This window comes from Rhipicephalus sanguineus, chromosome 5, assembly GCF_013339695.2.
Source record: "Rhipicephalus sanguineus isolate Rsan-2018 chromosome 5, BIME_Rsan_1.4, whole genome shotgun sequence".
Lineage (NCBI taxonomy): Eukaryota > Metazoa > Arthropoda > Arachnida > Ixodida > Ixodidae > Rhipicephalus > Rhipicephalus sanguineus.
In genome coordinates, this window is record NC_051180.1 from 47,343,125 (window position 1) to 47,365,060 (window position 21,936).

Below are 21,936 nucleotides of genomic sequence, written 5' to 3' on the forward strand. Positions count from 1 at the left end.
TAATAAAACGTATATATATTATGCAGCATGCGGCATACGTAACAATTTTTTCATCTGACCACCACCGCGTTCATTTCTGATGACACCGCGTGCAGTGAATGATAGGATAGGCAGGTAGTCTGCATTATTTGCAAACAGTTACGCAGAAGGAAAGCTGTATTATGTCTACGAGATGTGTACGGGGGCACGTTCGCCGAAGCCGCTGAACTGTTAAACTTCACTTGTGCTACAGATACAGTTGTCGTCACGAACAAAGCAGCGGACTACTCAAAGCTTAGCTTTCTGGAGACAGCCGATCCGGTAAAGCTTCTTTTTGCATTAGCTGCCGCGGCGGAAGTGACATCGCAATTATGCCTCGCTAGAAAAGGGTCAAATATCTTGGGTTTTTACTCGCCGTTTAATTCGCCTAACGTACTGTGTTAGTTTTTTCGCTTGCGTGTGTCTGCTTAGAATAAACGTGTTTGATCAACATCGACAATTGCTAGCGTTTTACGTGCCAAACAAGGTATGATTATGAGGCACGCCGAAGTGTGGGGATCAGGATTAATTTTGACAGCTTGGGGTTCTTTAATGTGCGAATAAATCTCAGTACGCGGGTGTTCTTTGTATTTCAACCCCATCGAAATGCGGCCACCGTGGCCGGGAATCTATCCCGCGCCCTCGAGGATAACAGCGCGGCACCATACGTGCAATGCTAGCACGGTGGTTTGCTTGATCAACGTCCGCGCGCATACATACCGCGGGCTGGGCATACATACCACGGCAGAAAAACGTTGACGCAGCTACTCCTTGCCTCTTATTTTTTTTTTTACTGCAGTATTGGGCAGCTGGTATCGACGCAGCACGTACTTATCAGTGGAGGCTTGTGAGCCTGCACTAGCTTGACACAAATCCCAGGACGTAACCAGAAAATGGGGACGACGGAGTCGCCACCAAGGCACAGCACTGTCCCTTCGACGCCGTATGCACAGACGTAGTCTGCTGTGCAGGGCTTCTCTACGTTTTCCAGTGCTTTCCCGAGAAAGTAGTCTTCAGACAAAGTTATTTTTTTCTAAGCCATACAGCAGTATTACTGGCGCAATGGCTGCTCGAGCTGTTCGCGCCAAAATGAAGCACGGGAACGGCGTACGCGCGTGCGCTCACCGCGGTACAGTGCGGTCGGTCGTCTGAGCGCGAGCGGCATGGCCTCCGAGATTAGCCGGCGGCGCGGAGGCCATGAGAGCGGCTGAGTTATGTCGCGACACCCCGCCAGGCGCCCTTTTTCGGCGCGCCACCTATCCAGCGCTGGTCTCCCATACGCGCTCCTCGCTCCACTTGACATATTTCTTTGGAGTTACGTTGTGAATTCTAAAAGTTAGCGCTGTTGCCATTATCGACGTGCCATTCGTTACCGACAGCAGTTTGTTTGCGTTTAATAACTACGCAAGTTTTAGTAGGATGTGAGGATCGCGTCTGTCTCCAGTATGAGACATACAAAGCTGAAGCCAAACGGTGTATTGGTACGTTGACTAGTCATTTTGCAAGTCGTCAAGCAAGTGTCCGCGTGGCGTAGTGGTAATGTACTCGGCTCGGGACCCGCAGGTCAGACGTTCGATTCCTGGTGGCGGAAGGTTTTTTTTTTTTGCATACGGTTTTTTTTTTTTTTACTAGTGCTTTTTACATCGCCTTCTATACAATTATTTATGTGTGACGGCTAGGCACGATGGTGCCGACGCTGTAGAGCCGTTTTACGCTCCGTCGCTCTCCAGCATCCATCATACGCCAGCATCCAGCATACACCACGTGCCACCATCTTCCAGCACCATAATCCACCATAATGGTGGATGGTGAAATCCACCATTCCTCATGGTGGAGAAATTTTCAATAGGGATATATTTCATTGTTCCGTAAGTATGGTACCCCGACAAACGATGCCCACAGTATCGTCCGATTTTGCTTTGACTGCAGTGTTCAGCGCCTCCAAAGAATATTTCAAAGGCGAAGCTACGGCGGGAGCTAAGCAGGTGGTGTGGAGAGGAGGAACGGCTGATAACCACCCAAGAAAATGCCAGGCTCTCGCATTCGTTCCGGAGCGTTCGCTTCGCATCGCCTTACATTCGTACTGGAATGATCGGCAACGGCCAAGCTAAAACTGATGCCGCTGTTTAATCAGCCTTCGCGACGTTAAGTCAGTTAAGCTGCACATAATCTTTTTTTTTGCTTAGACGAAGGAATGCTTGCCTTTTGTCGTGACGAGCAACACGAAGATAGCGAGAAGAGCACCAGCAAAAATGGTTCCCAGCAGCATAAGTCGGCGATTTCGAACCTCCCTGCGTAAGCGGTGTGATGTGCATACATCCCGTTAATGCAGTGGCACGCAAGCATAGGCGAGAGGGGGGGGGCAGGGGGGGCGCCCCCCTATTCACCTAAGAGGGGGGGGGGAGTCAGTCCCACACATTGACATAATAGGGAGGGGGGCACTGGGAATCGGGGGAGGGGGCGCAATGTCAGTGCGATACATGGACATAATTGGGAGGGGGGCGCTGCGACGAACCTTCGTTCCCCCTGAAAGGGAACCCTGCGCACGCCTATGCACGCAAGTATTATTCGCAGTCGAATTGCGCAGCAACGCTTTCTGCTATCTGTACGTGTAGCCAAGGCCAATACTTCTCCTTTCTCTCCGCGGTTCAACGAATAAACGTATGGTAGCTCGACTACTGTGAGACTTGAAGTGCGTGGCGCGGGCCATCCAGTGATTCCCGTTCGTAGAGTTCCCATTGCTCGCTTTACCAAAACGTCAATGACGCCGATGTTTGAGGTAAGCATGTAGTTTTTCCCCGGCACCGAGTAGAATCTTGTTAGGGAGATTCGCGAACTCTGTGTGCGACATGTACGACACTTTATGCTGCGCTTCATCGACTTCCTGCTTGTTACGGCAGTTGAGAAACGCGTCGTCTTCAGCGGGTGCTGTTTTCCCCCATCATACGTAGCGACGCAGCACCGGCGAAGCGTAGGGGGAGGGGCATTCGCTCGCTCAGCGAGGCGATGGCGCCCTTTCTTGCGCGTGCCGGAGTCTGCCGCAGGTTTCCGAAACGTTTTTAGTGACTTCAGGTTAATTATTGCGATTACTTGGTTATTTTTGTTAATATTACATTTTAGACCTTGTTTGTTCATTTTAACCCAGTTTGGAGCACTGCTAGCCTTGTTATGCCCTGTATTAAGCGCTTTACTGTGAGCGTGACCACGCCACATGAGATGCATGGATGGAAAACAAGTTGGGCCCCTAAAAGTCCTCCGCACTTAGAAGTTCTATAAAAGCTTATCAGAGGAACATCAAGAGTAGTAAGCTTGAGGCACTTGTCATACAGACTATTTTATTGTTGTGTACATAAATGTTGTGCCATACTTACTCTTCCATATCTGAATCGTAACAAAAAGAAGACGGCAAGAGCAGTCGACGTCGACAGTATCTCAAAGGCCATTAACGCGAAAAAAAGGTGTAATCGCGTGGTGGGAAGCCACGAGTGCAAATAGATATCGACTTACTCGCTGCATTTATCAGTATCATGCTGTGGAATCCTGAAATCAACGCAACACTTGTAATAAAGTTGCGCACCCTCGGGCAAAAGTGGTTTTCGTTCTTTTCTTGGTGTTTGTTTAGGTCAGAAAACGTCATTGTACATCATCATCATACACCGATATAGAATGTGAATGGAGGCGGCCTACGAAACGTTATTTTCAATAGAGAACAGTATTGTTGCGTTCTTGAATGAGAGACTGCAGAACGCCTCACCAGTTGGCACTGACCACTTCAATTGAATGAATGTGTAGAATACATTGTTGCTCAAACTGATGCTATATTTGCCTTGCCGTGACACTAAGCCGTCACTTCACTTCCTCCTCCCCGCACTCCTTTTGGCCTTACCACTTTAATAAAAATATTACAACTCATAGAAATTAATTGGATAAATTCTTGCGGCTCCTAATACACCAACCAGACTGCGTGGAAAAGATTCCGCAAGAGGCGCACGCTCAGGTTAACTGAATAAGGCTACCTTGAGTCCTCGTCAAAGACGCAGCAGTAGATAACATAACCAAGTCGTTTACGAAAACTTGACAATGTATTTGCTTTTGACGTTAAAGAAATTTCAGTTATGAGGTTGAACGTGCCTAAGCCACAATACAATTATGGTGCACGTCTTAGTAAGGAAGTCCAGGTTAATTTTGACCACCTGGGCTTCTTTTATATTCACCTAAAACTACGTACGAAGGTTTCTTCCGACATTGCAGGAACACATATTTGCCCACTTGTTGGCCCCATATTGAAGTGCCAACACTGATTTGTTAAGGCGTTTCAGGGACGACTGGTTCCTTCTCAGCTACACTTTATTTTTCGTTTTCTTTGGAGTTACTGAACGAAACAGCCGTTGCGTGTTCTTGCGGTGCGTGTCTTTTTATTAGCGAAGCCTTTTGATTACTCCAGTTCTGGTGGTTTCTACCGCGTTGTCTTTACATATATAATTGCCCGTTCTACAAAACAGAAAGTTGAATAAATTGTACACACCGGATCTGGGTTGTGGGTGCTCCAATTGGTATTCTTTTTGTTGTGTAAGCCACTCTGCAATGTAAGAAAAATAAGAAAAATAGAGACATTAACCCAAAGCTGTTGCGCTGTACTTCAACATACGCCGCACATTTGAAAGACCAGGAAAGTTGGCTTCGTTGTCCTAGCTTGTGGTTTTAGCCATCAAGGAAGAATCGCAATATTTCACTTAAAAACGTCCTTTGCAGCCTCAGTTTGTGTCATGTATAAGTTGAGTAAAAAATAATTTTTCAATGCAGAAATGCTTACTTGTTTAAAAATGTGGCAACCCTAACTGTGATTTCTTCTTTAATATGAATTATGCTAACGGCAGCCAGCAATATCGATAAGTACGTTAGAGATACATATGTGAAAATGACTGGCCTCTCGTTGGACATCACAAGAATGAGAGCTAGATGTATGCTTAGATAAGAAACTGCACAAAAAAGAAAAAATAAAAGCTGAGCAATACAGCTCTTGTGGCTGTATGTGTCTCTGCGAGTGGCCTCAATCAACTTGTTTAAGTAAACCATATATGTTGAAACGAAAAACACTACTTGTGTTCAACACTCTTGAAGACTACAGAAAATTATTAACGTAGGCTTGCTGTGCTCAGAAATAACGATTCAATTACGCAAGCGTTTTTCGTTAAAGATAACTTTCCATTTTCACCTTAGAAATAAAAATAATAGGATTAGGAAATTATGAATCTTATGTTGATGTTGTAGTGCCGTACAAACTAAATGTCTAGAACATTATCCTGCCATAGCCTTGATTCTATTTGAGGAAGTTTGCATCGGACAAAAAAGCAACTTCAAAATTTCGGACGTAACAACAAAAGCCTCGAGTCTTACGAGTGCCTTGATGCATTGCCGGCATCTGTACCTACAAGAAAGAAATAAAACAAAGCATAACTGGATTAAGATTGTGCGAGACATCTCAATATGATAAATTCTTCATAAAGCTTATTGTTTGCTAAGAAATAACATATCAGTGCACATCACTGCATTTGTAATGTCTGCAAGACACTCATTACCGGACCACAGTGAAGAAAAATACTGGGCAAATGAATCGAGTTATTGAATGAGTGCATCCCCCTTTGTAATACGGAATGGATAGGCTATTTGCTGTGTGTCAACGACAAAACTTCCTAAATGCATGAGCGGTAATGCCCCGCTTAGTATATGTTGGAACACTGAAGAATTTAGGTCCTTCAAACACAACTTGGCTACCATAGCTCTCCAGAAGTATGCAATCCTCACACAAAAGAACTAAACATTACCGTACGTATTGTTTTTGTAATAACGTTGTTCAATCAATTCAATATCCGGTAACTTACCATGCGTGCTGCTTGTGAAGGTTTCTTTCTTCTTTTTCGACTTTGACTTGAATAGAAACGCCTGAACTGCCCCTACATATGGCTCATACCCACACTGGGGGTTTGGCCAAGAATTTTTATATGAATTTGTAAATATGATCAGTAATAACTAATGATCAAAAACAAAAGAAAAGTAAGCTTATCAAAGGGAGAGTGCAATAATTATTTGTACATTCAGACCAGACTACTAATCCTGACTAGAAATTACAATATGAAATTAAAGTGTAACCCAAAGTCTTCTTTTATTGACTCATTGCTACTATAAGAATACAAGTAAGAATTTAAAATAGCATTCGTTTTGTTTCATGAAGGAAAGCACGAACAGCATGAAGCCCAGAGCCGAAGCATCGAGTGTAGCATCTATTGATGATAATGATTTCTTTTCCGTATGGCTCGTAGCCACATTGCAGGATTGGACAGGAATTATTCTTAAAAATTTTGAAGAATATTTGCGATATTAAATAATTATTTACCAGAAAAGAAAAATTATACATATATCTACATGTCTAGATTACTTCCTCGTCTTCTGTTGGGAAAGAATTCAGCGTCATTCGTTCAGAAGAAGGAAACGCCTATTTTCTGCGGTACTTTGTTTATATCGCTAGGGAAAAACCGTAGGACGTACAGACAGTCGTAAAGTAGTCAGAAAACAGGTTGCTAGAAAATATACCGGCACGCAATAAAATATTTTAGAATGAGAGCAAATAAAACAATACAAATAAAGTTAAGGACCCCTGACAGCGAAATTATTGTTTGTTACTCTTTTATTGTAATTTGTAGCTTTGTGTCTGGCAATCCCGAAATTTAATTTTAAATGATCTGACGTATTCTATAAATAAGGCTAGCGCCTTTAATTGTGACCATTCTTGCGTCACTCGAAACACCCGCCTCAAAATTGTAAGAATCTAGCACCTCATGCGGAGGAGCGCCAAAGATCACGTGCGCTTAAGCTGTGGTGACCACGAAAGCGCGGTTTTCAAATCGGAACCACGCGCGCCCCGCAAATCTTCTGTGACGCCCACAATACTTGCTTTACTCGTTCAACGTCACTCGGGGTCTCGATCTACGTCATACCTTTGGCGGTGTCTAGAGGTGCTGCCAAGTGAGATGAGCACTCGTGCTTACTTTAAAACCAAATTAAGATATCTGAAGGGGGACGTTCGGCACTAATAACCGGTCAGAAGTTCCCACGTATACAGTGTTAAGCTGTTTATTGGGCGGCACTCGGCGCCAATGCGCTATGGCGACCGTCAAGGCAAAAGCACGGGCTCCGAGCGAGAGCGGCGTTTAGAAGAGGACGACTCACTAGGAGCCGCTGGAGAGCGCAACCGTTAAACAGTACCAATTGCTTCGCCACAACACGAAAGTCCAATAACACAAACATCTCGAGGTCTCGGTTTTGGTGTCAGGGGTCCTTTAAGAAAGTGACTTGGTAAAATAAAGCGCAATAGACGGTACAAATAAAGTGCGACAGACGGGACGAAGCGCTACTAACAACTGTGAACATTTATTGAAAAGCATCAACGCAGCTAGAAAATATGCGCATGAGCACAAGACATTTGATGACCAGCATAAAAGAAAAAAAGAAAACAGAGCCAGGCGCGAGATAAACCCTCGTGACAACACTAACATTAGGCAAATGACTGCGCGAGAGTGACCGAATTTGAGACATGGCCGGTACGTTCGCAGTTGACTAGGTAAAACCGGGAAAGAAGACAGACCAGGAAAACTACAAGCTAAAAAACAGAACTACTAGAAGGAGAAAAAACAGAAGGAGAAAGCCCGCCTAAATGTGGCTACTCACGAATCGCACTTCCTTGTTTAGGGTCATTCCATGCCAACTGCTCGACAAAAATCAATTTCTCTGAAAAAAATCTGAGAAAATTACGCACATATAGACATTAGTGCTACAGTATTTTCCCAAAATGTTTTGACCGGCAAAAATTTTCGGGCACGTGAGCGCCATTTGAACTCCTCGATATGGTAGAAAACCAGGTACGAAAGAAAAATTCGCTATAAATGGACCGTTTCATGCATTCATTCCAAAATTGTTTTTGGGGTTTTCAGAACATCGCGTTTTATTATGGGACAGTTCCTTAGAGTAGCTTTATATTTTTCAGTCCTTAGCGCGTAGGTAAAATCAGTAAATTGCAGTGTTTTCGGGAATTTTTTTACAGAAGACGATTCTAGACCAAATACATAAATTATTTTTAGAAAACTCTCCATAAAACGTTTTTAAAAGTTTTTGTTTGAACAGGCTCTAAAATAAAATCCTGAACTTGGAAAAAACGCTACATTGGCCTATGTTCAGACGTCTGTAGCACCCTGACGTGGTCCAAGAAAAAATAAGCAGAAAAGCGCATACAATTGAGTATCATAACAACTTCGTTCACAGAAAGTCTAATCGAAGTAGCTTTTGTTGTAGTCAAGAAAAAAATTTGAAGTTTAGTCCCACCGTTTCAATATTTTGCTATGGGGGCAATACAAACCGACTGAATTTACTGCATAAAAAAAGAGGTAGTGTATTCGTAGCACATGGTTTTCAGTTCCGTTCCTTTTGTTAGTACTTTATAATATATATTACATATTAAGGAGATGATAAACAGAAGTGAAATATAAAAATACCGTTGGCTTAGGTTCCGAAATTCGCCAATAATGAATCGCGTTTCATGTCTCAGCCAGTGTTACTTTTTCAAACTTATTGGCCACGGTTTCATACACCGCAGATGGGCTACATACAAGCACTTGTTGGACCATTAGATGTGAAACTGAAGGAAGTTCCTTCCGTGTACAATGAAAGACAGAACCATGAAATCATTCCGGCTATATATATCCGAATCATGCCAAAAATTTGCCATACCAGATATTAAACGGCCTACTACAAAGGCATTTAGATGGGATAAATATAACAAACATCATAGCTACAGATGCCTCACAATCCGACCAAAAATATGGCATTGGTATTTTCTCCGAGACCTTCAATAGGTCATTCTCATTAAGACTTCCCGATTTGTTATCCGTTTTCTCGGCGGAATTTGCAGCGGTGATTATGGCTTTACGAAAGTTAAGCCCATATCAACCTTAAGTGTGGCCATATAGTTACAGATTCTTTATCTTTGTGTTCAGCACTCGCTGCAAATAGCGATTCTCGATTATCACATACTTTTCATTTTCTTGTTCCCACCCACGTAACTTTAACCAGATTAATCTGGGTACCGGGCTACAAAAGGATAAAAATGAATTAAATGGCGGACACTCTGGCGAAAGCCGCTCTCAGTGGTCCGATACTCTCAATTATTCCCACATCAGCACTCCTAATTCGTGACATATTTAGAAGGCGTGCCATAATTCAATACTCTGGTAAAACGTTAACCACTCATCTAAATGAATATCGACACCTCTTCTTCCCTTGGAGTGGGAATTTCTGATCAACAAGAAAAGAGTAAAGTATTTTGACAAAATTACGCTGTCGCGTTCCAAAACTAAACTTTTATATACATAGAGCTGGTCTGGCTCCTTCCCCTCATTGCTCGTTTTGCAACTAGGACGAAACAGTCTAACATTACTTTTTATCATGCAACCGCTTCAATTTACTGATGAAAAGCATTCTGAAAGCGGTGTTTAATCGAATTAGATTTCATTTCATTACTTCCAATATTCTATCCTTGGGGGTCTTTTCATTAGGTCATTGTCACAGGGATGTCTGTGCCGCTGTAGAAAAATTCCCAATTGAATCGGGGCGGTCTTGATTTCAAAATTTTAAAATAGCATTATTAGCTTACTTTAACTATTCTGTAATTCATTATCATACAATTCATGTGTGACCACTTTTATCTATAAATTATTCCTTTCTTGGCCAAACGCAATCCCCTAGAGTGGGTGTGAGCCATTCATAAAGGCAATCATAATCATCATCATAATCTCGCTGTGGCATTGAATCCCAGTCGAAGACGAAGGAAAGAACGAAGTTCCAACCGGGTATCGAGAATGTTTCTGGTAATGTCCAACTGTTTCCAATATCATATGTGTGTAGTTTTATTCTTTACTCTCTCAAGTCTGAGTTCTTGGCTTTAGATAATCGTCAGTTAATGTTGTAATAGAATTTTGAACTTGAGTATTGCCCTTACATACATAGGTTTCTCTTTTAAGCCTAGGTATTGTGGTGGCTGATGTTGCTACAGGCGCGAAAGGGTAGATCAAAGGCTTAGAAAGTGTTTAGTGAAACTCTTGAGGGTGGATGAGGCGCCTAGTCGAACAAAGAGTCCTGTGTACTCGTAAATAGTAAAGAGGGTTTAAATAAGCTTGCTTTTGTTCCTATGAAATTCAAGATTTCTTAGTGCATCAAATTTGTATCAGATCCATTGCATGCAGACATACGTGAATAAAGTGTGTATATAACCTTACTGAATTAGGTTTCCTTCCCACTTACCTTCGGCTCTAGTGTCAATTCATAAAAACCGCTACCTTGATGACAGATTATTGTTCTGTACCTTGATCTTTAATGTTCCTGCTCTTTTTGAGGCTCCATATCACACAACAACCATTACTGCGGTAAAAATGCGTTTTATTAAAGTGGGTCGACTGTATTTCATCGACTGTATTTTTTTATGTGATGAAGATCTTAAGAACCGCTTGCAACTCATTGTCTCCATCAGGGAAGCGGAAATGGTTACTTCCAGACCAAAAGGGGCTCGACAACTGCCGGTACTACCGTGAGTAAACTTTTTTTTTCAGCATACTTGCATGTTGCACGCGTGTTTATTGGCTTGCGCAGAGACTGTTAGCAACGCTCGACGCAGACCGCGCCACAATGTTTGAGAAGATTCGCGATTGTCTGAGATCGTTCCCTGAAGATGACTCGCAGGACGCGAATAGTCAAGTTTATTCGAGAGCTTACGCGAGCACCAGCGATAACGATGGGAGGCACAATGACTGTCCTATAAAAGACCACGCGTTCCACCAATGATCAGATTACAACCGGCCGACGCTCTGTTCGTCGCTATCAGTGTGCAGCGTGAATTGCTTGTACCCTGACTTTTCATTTTCCGGGCCCAAGTTCATCCAAATAAACAGTTTCGTCTTGAACACGTCGACTAGGCCTTCGTCAACGTCATGACCATGTGGCAATATTTATAATGCAGCAGTAAAACCACCATGTATTGGTTACGCCAGTTCTCTGCGTGCATGATATGCGCATCATATTCTGGCCTATACGGTATCAGGCGTCGAGGCAGGAAACTTCGGAATTCTCCCGTCTTGAACTGTGAATGACTAACTGTGCAAACTGCTGTGCTTTTATCAGCGAAAGTATTTCGCGTAATCACCAGTTCGTCTATTACAAGAAGTGCGCATGCACTAAGCATGCGCTTAACGAATGTATACATACCTAACTGTAGTATAGACTCTCAGGAAAAGTTACATGTACAACTATTTATTTATTTATTTAGTCATTGAATAATTTATTATCTTATCGTCTCAAGAAAACATAGGGTGAAAAGGGGGATGTCACTGCGGCTATAGCAAGCGTTACTCGCAACAACAACGAAATAAAATACAAAACACTAGCGTAACAAGAACATTGATTGTACAAATCCTTATTGTGAAACATCGATCTATAATAATTAGGTGAGAATGCTTACGCACGTCAGATTCTACGGGTTCAAATTATTAGGATTATTTCCTACAATTCCGTGGTGCATATAAACTATGGTTCACTATCTATTACAGCGAAGAACTGTCCCTTTTACAAAGAACAAACATATCGCGGCTGAAATATGTACCTATGAAGTGGTATACTCCGACGCAAATAACGTATAGCTGAAGTCACAGCAAAGTATAATGAAAGAAGCCTTTTTTTTTCTAGCCTAAAGGAATGAAGCGAAGGCTCATGGGCAGAGTAACCACTACCCTTACACACTGGAAAGTTTTTGCAAACGTACGCGCATAAACAACGCATTTAAGTGACGCGTTAAAGTGACCGCAGTAAGCAAAAGCTCACAGGGTCCCTCATGCATTCGCATTAGAATGCTCGAAGGCGAAAACCATCTTCTTCTTTTTCTTCTCAGTCGATGTATTGATCCTCCCACACTTCAGAAAGCTTTCTGCACCTAAGGTGGTTTGCACAGCCTCCAGGATCGGAGGCACTGAAAGCTTCCCGCACCTTCCTTGGTTTTGCATTGCCTCCGTGACCGGCTCACCTTTGACCAAGCGACGATGTCATGCGATGACGTCATCGTGTGACGTCAAGTTATGTAACGTCAACGTGTCGTCACGATGATGTCACAAATTTTGGTGAACTGCGCCATCATGATGACGGCATGCGTTTCTGTCATGGCTAGATGCCGTATTTTTAGGCATTAAAATAGCGCGTTTTAGGCGCCAGAAATAGGCAGGGAAAACAACGTTTTAGTCCCCCAACATCGCAAATACAGGCACAATAAGTTTTTCCATTAATACAGATAACTTCAAAGCAAAGACGTGCGCGACCTGTATCTACAACGTAAAAGCGAGGAATCTTACAGTTTATGATTGCACAATGGCACCAATAGACGAACATAGCCGTGTAAGTGTCATGTTTGCTGTACGGATCGCAGAAAACTGTTCTGCTTTTATTACTTAGCATGGTGAGTCAAGCGTGTAATGTCGAATCGTTACACTCCTGGGTCTCTTTCTTTTCGGCATGGCTGGGAAGGACAAAGAAGGAGCAGGTAGTCAGACCGCTAAAAGACCACAATGGAGATATGCCTCGTTTGGGCGTGGTCGAATTGCGTAGGAATGATTCCTCCCCTGTCGGTTGTAGCGTGCTCGTATGTTACCAGATCAGGGCCACTAGCGTGGATTCGGACTTAGCGAGCCACATAGCCGCGTTTGCCGTCGCCTTGCGTGAGCTAGCGCGCCGCTGCACGCGGCGTCAGGGCAACGAAGGCGCCGAGCGCAGCGCGGCTAGTATACAGTACCACTCTCCGAAAATCCACAGCACTTTATTGCCGGCGGCAACACCGAAAAACGTAGTACCACGCCCACTCCTAAAGGCGGCGGGAGAAGCAAGTTATCCACGCCACGGACGGAAATATACAACAAATGGCGCCTCTAGCACGTCTCCTGGGCAGTGGCTCACGGCATCAGGCCGCTAAGGGAAAACGTCCTCGCGACCATGCTGCGTACACTTACGATGAGCGACTAACGGGCCCGATCGCTTGAGGGAGGGCAATCTCCGTTCGCGTTAGCCTTCGATAAGTGTGGCTCGGCTTGTATGACTACACGCGAATACATTGCACCGCTCTTCGGCCAAGCGTTCGGAAGGGACAACGTAAGGTAAGCGCTCGCCGCTGGCGCCAGCCACCGTTGGCGAACTCCGTCCTGAGTGAACCCTAAAACAAAGGAGCCGATGGACAGGAAAAAAAACATGTGCAGAACCCTACGCTGTCCAGACAGAGAGAGAGATAGAGAAAAAGAGGGAGAGAGTCTCTTTCCATCGCGCGCGAAACGTCTCGCGTTATTCCACGCGGTGCCACCGTCGCGATGCGGCTCCGGGCAGGGAGGATGACATCACCTCGCTCCCGAGCACCGTAGGCGCAGCTCTGGAAGACGCTCGGAGGATTCCACGACAGAGGGTCGCTTCGTCCTCGATGTCCTCGCGATGACGACCACTCGCCCATCGGAACTTCGTACCGTCCGCGATGTCCCAGAACTGAGGGCCTCTCGCCGATCGGGGCCCCGTCCGCGAACTGCTCTAACCGCTTTCTCATCTTTCCTATCTCTTCTTTTTCTTCAGTCACGCCTGTAAACCTCCGATCACTCCGTTTTATAATTCTTCCTACTTTTTCCCCCATCCCCTACCCATATAGGCGCTTAGCCGTGTCACCGATCGGTAGACAGGAGGCGCCATAGGACCGCGGTAGATGGCAGAATCATGACCAGGCATGTGTATGGCAGAAACCCCGCGCAATATCGCCGGGCAAGCCTGAATCCCACACGGTGAACATATTAAAGGGTAAATTACAAACAAACCAAAAGCCGCGTGCTCACCACATTTTTCTTCGTTCCTTTGCTTTCCTTGAGGTTTCGCATTCGTTAACCGCTCGAGCCATGTCAGCACGCCGGTGTATACTGGCCGGCGCGTTCCATTTCACGGCTGCTAGCAGTTGTTTTCGTGAAGTTGGCTGAACTGGAGGACTAGGTTGAACTCCATAGATTTCCAAACAGTCAATGTCGCCCAATAACATGAAAACGGTCTCAAACTGCACTCCAAAGCGAAACCTGAGGCTAAATAGTATTCATATAGGGCTCGATTTTGAAAATAGGCCTTTATAGGCACTTTTAGGCATTTAGGCACAAACGCCAAAAATAGGCATTTATAGGCACTGTAAAACACTCTAAAAGCCCTTCTTAACCTCTACTTCATGCTCATATATCAAAGTGGGCCTATAGGAGTGCAAGAAACAAAATAGGCATTTGCCTCAAATCCGGTCTCTCATCACGTGATCGGGATTTTTTGCATCGGTGGAGTTTGCAGGTGCCAACTGCACCAACGCTCAATTTTCGCATTTGATGAGGTATCTAAGGCTTTCCCCTCACTAATCACTTGCTTCGTAGCTCCCATTGCTTATAATTCTTGGAAAAGGTGTGTTCATGATGTGTAACTTGACTATAACTAAAGATTTGGAACCAAACAGGGTTAGGGCTGAGGTAATTAGTGTAAACGACAGACTAGTATTACTCAAAACTGACGTGATTTTCACTGAAATCTAAATCTACCGGTGATTAAATAACACCCATGCAAGCCTTCAAACGTCAATAAGCAGTGATCACCTATTAAAGCGGGTTCTTCGCTCTTTCAGGTGCCAGTCTTTACTGAAGTTGCAGATAGCCCCAACTACAACTATCATTGAACAGCAGTGCCACGCGCATATAAAGATAAGAAGGCCAATTGCTGTCCTCAATGTCATCCTTTTGCAGATCATAGCCTTCGCAATACTTTTGATGTTGAACGTGGGAAATATCAGCTTGCACGGACCCCTTCAGATGATGCACTATCTGGGCTTCGCTTACATGCTCAATGGTTCGTTCATGATTTTGCACGGCCTGATGGGTGACATGGAGTTCACCAGAAAGTTTGTGAGTATCGTATCTACCGGCAACAACAACAAGAACAAAATGCATGCAGATTTCAGAAACGCCTACAATTTTTTTTCTGTTTTTCACAATTCTTTTTGTCACAGTGCTTCGTCTTGCGTCACAGAGGGACGGACGCAAAGTCTCGCAGTGGTTTCGTGGAGTCAGCATGTCTCGTTCTACATTTATTTCTTTTAATCGCCTGCGCAGCGCAGTCTTAATGTTGAGATGTACTCAGACCCGGCAAGCCTCCGTTTGTAGCCCAATCGGTAATGTAATGACCACATGAGCGTGGTGTCCTAGGTTCGAAACTCACCAATGCCTGCAACACGTTTTCTCTTTTTCAAACTTATTTTTTTTTCATAGCATTTCTTCTAACGTCACTGAGGGAGGGTCGGAAGCCGTCAACGTTTTTCCGTGGAGTCGGCATTTCTCGTTTTACATTTATTTTGTTAATCGCCTCCGCAGCGCAGTCTTAGTGTTCAGATATACTCAAACTCGTCAGGCATCCGTGTGTAGCCTAGTGGGTAATGCAATGGCCTCACGAGCGTGGTGTCCTAGGTTCGAAACTCACCATTGCCTACAATATTTTTTCTCTTTTTCACACCTATTTTTTTTTCATAGCATTTCTTCTTACGTCACAGAGGGACGGACGGAGGGCCTCACAGTTTTTCCGTGGAGTCAGCATTTCTCGTTTTACATTTATTTTTTTTAATCGCCTCCGCAGCGCAGTCTTAGTGTTCAGGGTAGCGATGCGGGCTTGTTGGTCTGTCATGGTTCTTGGATGTGAGCGCGAAGAGACAAGGACGAAGGGAAGAAGAGCGCCAGTGTGTGTGTCTTCTTCCCTTCGTCCTTGTCTCTTCGCGCTCACATCCAAGAACTTAGTGTTCAGATATACTCAAACTCGCCAGGCATCCCTGTGTAGCCTAGTGGGTAATGCAATGGCCTCATGAGCGTGGTGTCCTAGGTTCGAAACTTACCAATGCCTACAATTTTTTTTCTCTTTTCACATTTATTTTGTTTTCACAGCATTTCTTCATACGTCACAGAGGGACGGACGGAAGGCCTCACAGTTTTTCCGTGGAGTCAGCATTTCTCGTTTTGAATTTTTTAATCACCTGCACAGCGCAGTCTTAGTGTTCAGATATACTCAGACCCGGAAAGTCTCCGTTTGTAGCCCAGTCGGTAATGCAATGGCCTCATGAGCGTGGTGTCATAGGTTCGAAACTCAAGTGTATAAGAGCTACCTTCCGTGCTACATGTTCACCTGATGAATTTGCTTCACCGAAATAGATGTCGTAAAGCAGTGGAAAAAGTTGAGGCCCTTATCGCCCATGATAAGGCTCAACTGTTGTCTGACGTCACACCTCACAACGATGGTCCGATCACGTGTGTAAGAGGTAGCTTCCGAGCTAAAAGTCCTCCTGATGTGTTTGCTTCACCGCAATAGATGTCCTAAAGCAGTCGAAAAAGTTGAGGCCCTTATCGCCCATGATAAGGCTCAACTTTTTTCTGACGTCCCACCTCACAACGACGGGCCTATCACGTGTGTAAGAGCTAGCTTCCGAGGCGAAAGTTCCCCTGATGTGTTCGCTTCACCACAATAGATATCCTAAAGCAGTCGAAAAAGTTGACGGCCTTATCGCCCATGATAAGACTCAACTTTTGCCTGACGTCACACCTTGCAGCGATGGGCCTATCACATGTGTAAGAGCTCGCTTCCGAGGTGAAAGTTCCCCTGATGTGTTCGCTTCACGACAATAGATGTGCTAAAGCAGTCGACAATGTTGAGGCCCTTATCGCCCATGATAAGGCTCAACTTTTGCCTGACGTCACACCTTGCAGCGATGGGCCTATCACATGTGTAAGAGCTAGCCTCCGAGGTGAAAGTTCTCCTGATGTGTTCGCTTCACCACAATAGATGTCCTAAAGCAGTCGAAAAAGTTGAGGCCCTTATCGCCCATGATAAGGCTCAACTTTTGTCTGACGTCACACCTCACAACGACGGGCCTATCACGTGTGTAAGAGCTAGCTTCCGAGGTGAAAGTTCCCTGATGTGTTCGCTTCACCACAATAGATGTCCTAAAGCGGTCGAAAAAGTTGAGGCCCTTATCGCCCATGATAAGGCTCAACTTTTGTCTGACGTCACACCTCACAACGACGGGCCTATCACGTGTGTAAGGGCTAGCTTCCGAGGTGAAAGTTCCCCTGATGTGTTCGCTTCACCACAATAGATGTCCTAAAGCAGTCGAAAAAGTTGAGGCCCTTATCGCCCATGATAAGGCTCAACTTTTGCCTGACGTCACACCTTGCAGCGATGAGCCAGCTTCCGAGGTGAAAGTTCTCCTGATGTGTTCGCTTCACCACAATAGATGTCCTAAAGCAGTCGAAAAAGTTGAGGCCCTTATCGCCCATGATAAGGCTCAACTTTTGTCTGACGTCACACCTCACAACGACGGGCTTATCACGTGTGTAAGAGCTAGCTTCCGAGGTGAAAGTTCCCCTGATGTGTTCGCTTCACCAAAATAGATGTCCTAAAGCATTCGAAAAAGTTTAGGCCCTTATCGCCCATGATAAGGCTAAACTTTTGTCTGACGTCACACCTCACAACGACGGGCCTATCACGTGTGTAAGAGCTAGCTTCTGAGGTGAAAGTTCCCCTGATGTGTTCGCTTCACCGCAACAGATGTCCTAAAGCAGTCGAAAATTTGAGGCCCTTATCACCCATGATAAGGCTCAACTTTTGTCTGACGTCACACCTCACAACGACGGGCCTATCACGTGTGTAAGAGCTAGCTTCCGAGGTGAAAGTTCCCCTGATGTGTTCTCTTCACCACAATAGATGTCCTAAAGCAGTCGAAAAAGTTGAGGCCCTTATCGCCCATGATAAGGCTCAACTTTTGTCTGACGTCACACCTCGCAACGACGCGTATTTTTTATCCCTTACGTGTAAGAAACGGCTCAAAATATTTCCCCTCGGTCTTTGCTGTTGGAAAACCGTCTTCCTGCCACGACTGGTGGAGAGGGTCTTGATGTTTCTGGAAATACAACACTCTCGTAATATATTTCTCAATGGCGCCGTTATCTAACGTATGGAGCCATAACATGGGTGAAGAGACTTTCTAAACAGTGAAGCTCTTCAAGCTCGCCGTAATTTTTCTGTCGGAAACAGAAATGATCATCATCATAAACTAGCACGTGCTCTCTACATCCTCTTCTTTATCTTCGTCCTCTTCTGCTTCGCCCCCCCCCCCTCGACACGTGCGTCGATTTGTCTGGTGTGGCCTGCAATAACCCTGATGGGTGAGAGCACGACTACAGAAAGAGAGAGAGGGAAAGGAAAGTAAGAGATATAAGTAAAAGAGAAAAATTATTGGCTAAAGAAATTCCTTTTCATGTCGGGATTCGAACCCGTGTGCCCTCAATCCGAAGGCGAGCGTCGTAACCACTCGGCCACTCAGGCAAGCTAGCAGAGCATAGCATAACCTTGCATAGTATAGTGTAGCAGGGTGGTAGGAAACGGAAGTAAGCGTGAGGAGTGATATGGTCGTGAGGAGGAGGGAAAGGACGATGGGGAGAGAGTAATAGACATAGTGAGAAAGACAGAAATGCAGAAGAAGAAAGAGAAATATATATATATATAGAAATAATCAGAAAATAACAAAGAAAAAGGAAATTGATGCGGCGGTTTAGATCGCAAAAATATAAGCGGTAGGTTTGAGTTTCGCGCATAGGCCCTCACGCTCCTATGATGAGTGTCTTACCCACTATGCCAAACAGCAACGTTTGCAAAGCGCGAATATATCTGTCCCATATGCATGCGTTCAACATTCGATACAAAAATATATAATGAAATAAATTGAACGCTTTCCATGAAGTCCTTGTTCAAATGTTTCGTGATGGTGGAATAAATGCCCTCTCTAGGACAACCTTGTAAGCCAATATGAATCATTATACTCATCAGAAAAATTTATTGCCCTTCACACATATCAGTGATCGTGGAATGCGCCTACCATTGGCCTTTCCAGTCGCCGTCGAACACTAGAAAGATGAAAGACGCCGTGGCCATGCCTGTGGACACATATGTTCCAGCGTAGCCGCAGAAATAGGAGTTCCTACAATAAAGCTCTTCGCTTACGCCTCACTTAAACAATTGCAAATGACATTTTAGATGTAATTTAAATGCGCAAGTGCTTCAATGCTGAGTCAACACTAGAAAAGTGTATATGTCCCTCTGTAACGTAACAGGAACCGCTATAAATAATTAAATGCACAAAACTGAATACGTTTCTTCGTGGTGCTGGGTATCGAACCTGGGGCCGAACGTTCAGAAGGCGAGTGTGATGCTCACTAGACACCCACGACTGCAGAAGGGGAATAAATTTGAGCCATGTGAATACATTGCTCCGGCGATAGAAAAAGTTCTAGAACACTTTTAATAAAGGGATTGTTGAAACATCTCCTGTTGTTAGAATGAACTCTTTCTTTGCGTGCATGTAAAGCCGGCATTTAACATTGCAAGTAAATAAAATATTTGAGCAAAAGGTAATAACGCAACGCAAGGCAAAGAACCAAGAGGTACAGTTGTACAATCTATGTGCAACCGCTCCTCTGAAGAAACGTTTTACTTCCGTGTTTTACAGATTCCTATCAAACAGGGATAGACCGTAACTTTTTATTTCTTTTTGTTCGCCCTCACAGCTGGTAACTTACTACGGTGTCGGTGCGCTGATGTTCCTTATCAGCGGGATCGTGTCCCTGTCCAAAGGCCAGGACTTTCTCCCAATGGCCATCGGAGTGAGTCCTTCACTTCGTATAGTGCGCTTGCGTTCGCACTGTTAAGCGCTTGTACTTTGGTTCGAATACAAAGTTTTATTGTTTTACCATTAGTCATCATATCAACGTGCCGCTATGAAGGCTCTGAAAGAACAGATATAGACACGTTTCGCATGGATGACCTAACCAGCGCCTCCTCTAGAAAGATGCCTGTGAGGTTAAACGCTTTCCCACGGGGACGGGAGGTTCCTCGTAGTTCAGGGCTTTCTCCGCAAAGAGCGCTCGCAGCCGACACTACTACTTCCGCTGGATTCGGAAGTGACGCCATCGCAGCCGGCGGCACGGCCGCTGCTCGGCCGCTTCGGCAAGCATTGCCTCCGGGATGGCCGTAGGCAGGGCTTTAATCTCAGAGGCTACAAGGTTTAAAGCGGCCGCCGCAGCGAGTGCTCGCAGCCGACACTGTTTGGGGGAGCGGAGTAGGAGAGAACAGGAGAGGGCCGGGAACCAGCTCTTCGGCTCACGTCGCAGGTATCTTTCTAGAGGAGGCATTGACCTAACATGCCGGTCGGTATTGTTAGCGCATGGTAGTCTGCAAACAGAAAAAAAAATGACAGTTTTACACATTGGCAAAGTCATAGCACTGCGAGTGATAACAATATTTTGCGCTGAAGTCGTAAGATGTTTACCAAAGTGAGAAGCGTGCCGAGAGGCATTGGAAGGCCTTGCAGATCTGTGCAACAATGCGCCCAAAAAAAGGTTTACGCAGATTTAGCCTTATTTTTACTGTAGCGTGCTGTATGGTGTAATATGCACGAAGCTCTCAGCAGTAATGGCTATATGCGTGCGCAAAATAGGCATGCCAGTAATACAAGCCAGAAGGCGACCCTGACTCTGGCTTAGCCTTTCAGCGCAGCGTTACGCTGCGTTCAGTAGTACATGTTGCTTTCGCATCCAGACACACCACTCGTCTAATATTACTTACACTGATGTCCATAAAGCCGTTGTATTCTTCTAGCAAAATAGTAGGAAGTCCACCTCTGTGTTAAAGTAGTTACGGTGCTTACCTGCTGACCCCAACGTCGCGGGCTCGATCCCGGCCGCGGAGGTCGCATTCCGATGGAGGCGAAATGCTAGAGACCCGTGTAGTTTTGCGATGTCAGTGCACATTAACGAACACCGGATGGTCGAAATTTCCGGAGCCCTCCCCTACGTCGTGCCTTATCATATCATGGTTTTGGCACGTAAAACCCCAGATATTAAACACGGCAGGAAGCTAGGGTCATGACGTCGTCTGAAAGGAAGGGGAGGGGGGGGGGGAGGTAAAGCATGCCATAGCCGTGCGTAGTATAGCATAGTATAGTGAGGGGGTGGGAAAGGGGGCGTGAGGGTGAGGAGGAGCGACAGGAGGAGAGGGAAAGGAGGAGGGAAGAGAGCGCCACTAAATAACAAATGAAGGTTTCCTTTCCCGCCACGGCGTTTCTCCGCTGAAACGGCGCAGAAACGCCGTGCAGAAAAAAAAAAAAACTGGCCGGCAGAAGACTTGTCTTTCGACATTTGCAGCGAAGCACGCAGATACGCGGCCAATTTCTTTGTTCCCTCTTATAATTTTTCTGAAAATCTGTGGCAAAAAGCTTTTTTGGCCCGATTGGCTTGATTTTCCGCTGCTGATAGTGCCAACCTCAGCCACCTACCTTTGTTTGACCCCGGAGAGCGAACCAAATGCAGGAGAATCCACCCTGTCAACAGGATACGTTTGAAGTGACCGTGCAGTATCGCAATGAAATGCGAACACTCTATAGATTAGAGTACCCACAATTCAGTGTTGCATGCGATTCACGCGCAAATAAGAAGACATATGAAAGCTTAACGATTGTAAAGAAGACCTAACGCTTGTAAAAACCTAGTTATAGGTTTTCGGGAGGATATGATTTGCAATCGAAAATAATGGGGTAATTCAGCGCTTAGGTTTAGTACAAAAATTATATACAGCGTTCTCCAACAACATGAGCGTGAGAATAGTGTTGTTGATAAGCTGTGACATATAGGAGGGAAGTTTATTTTGTGCAGGTTCGTGTCCGCCGTTCACACAGACTTTATTCGAGAAGTG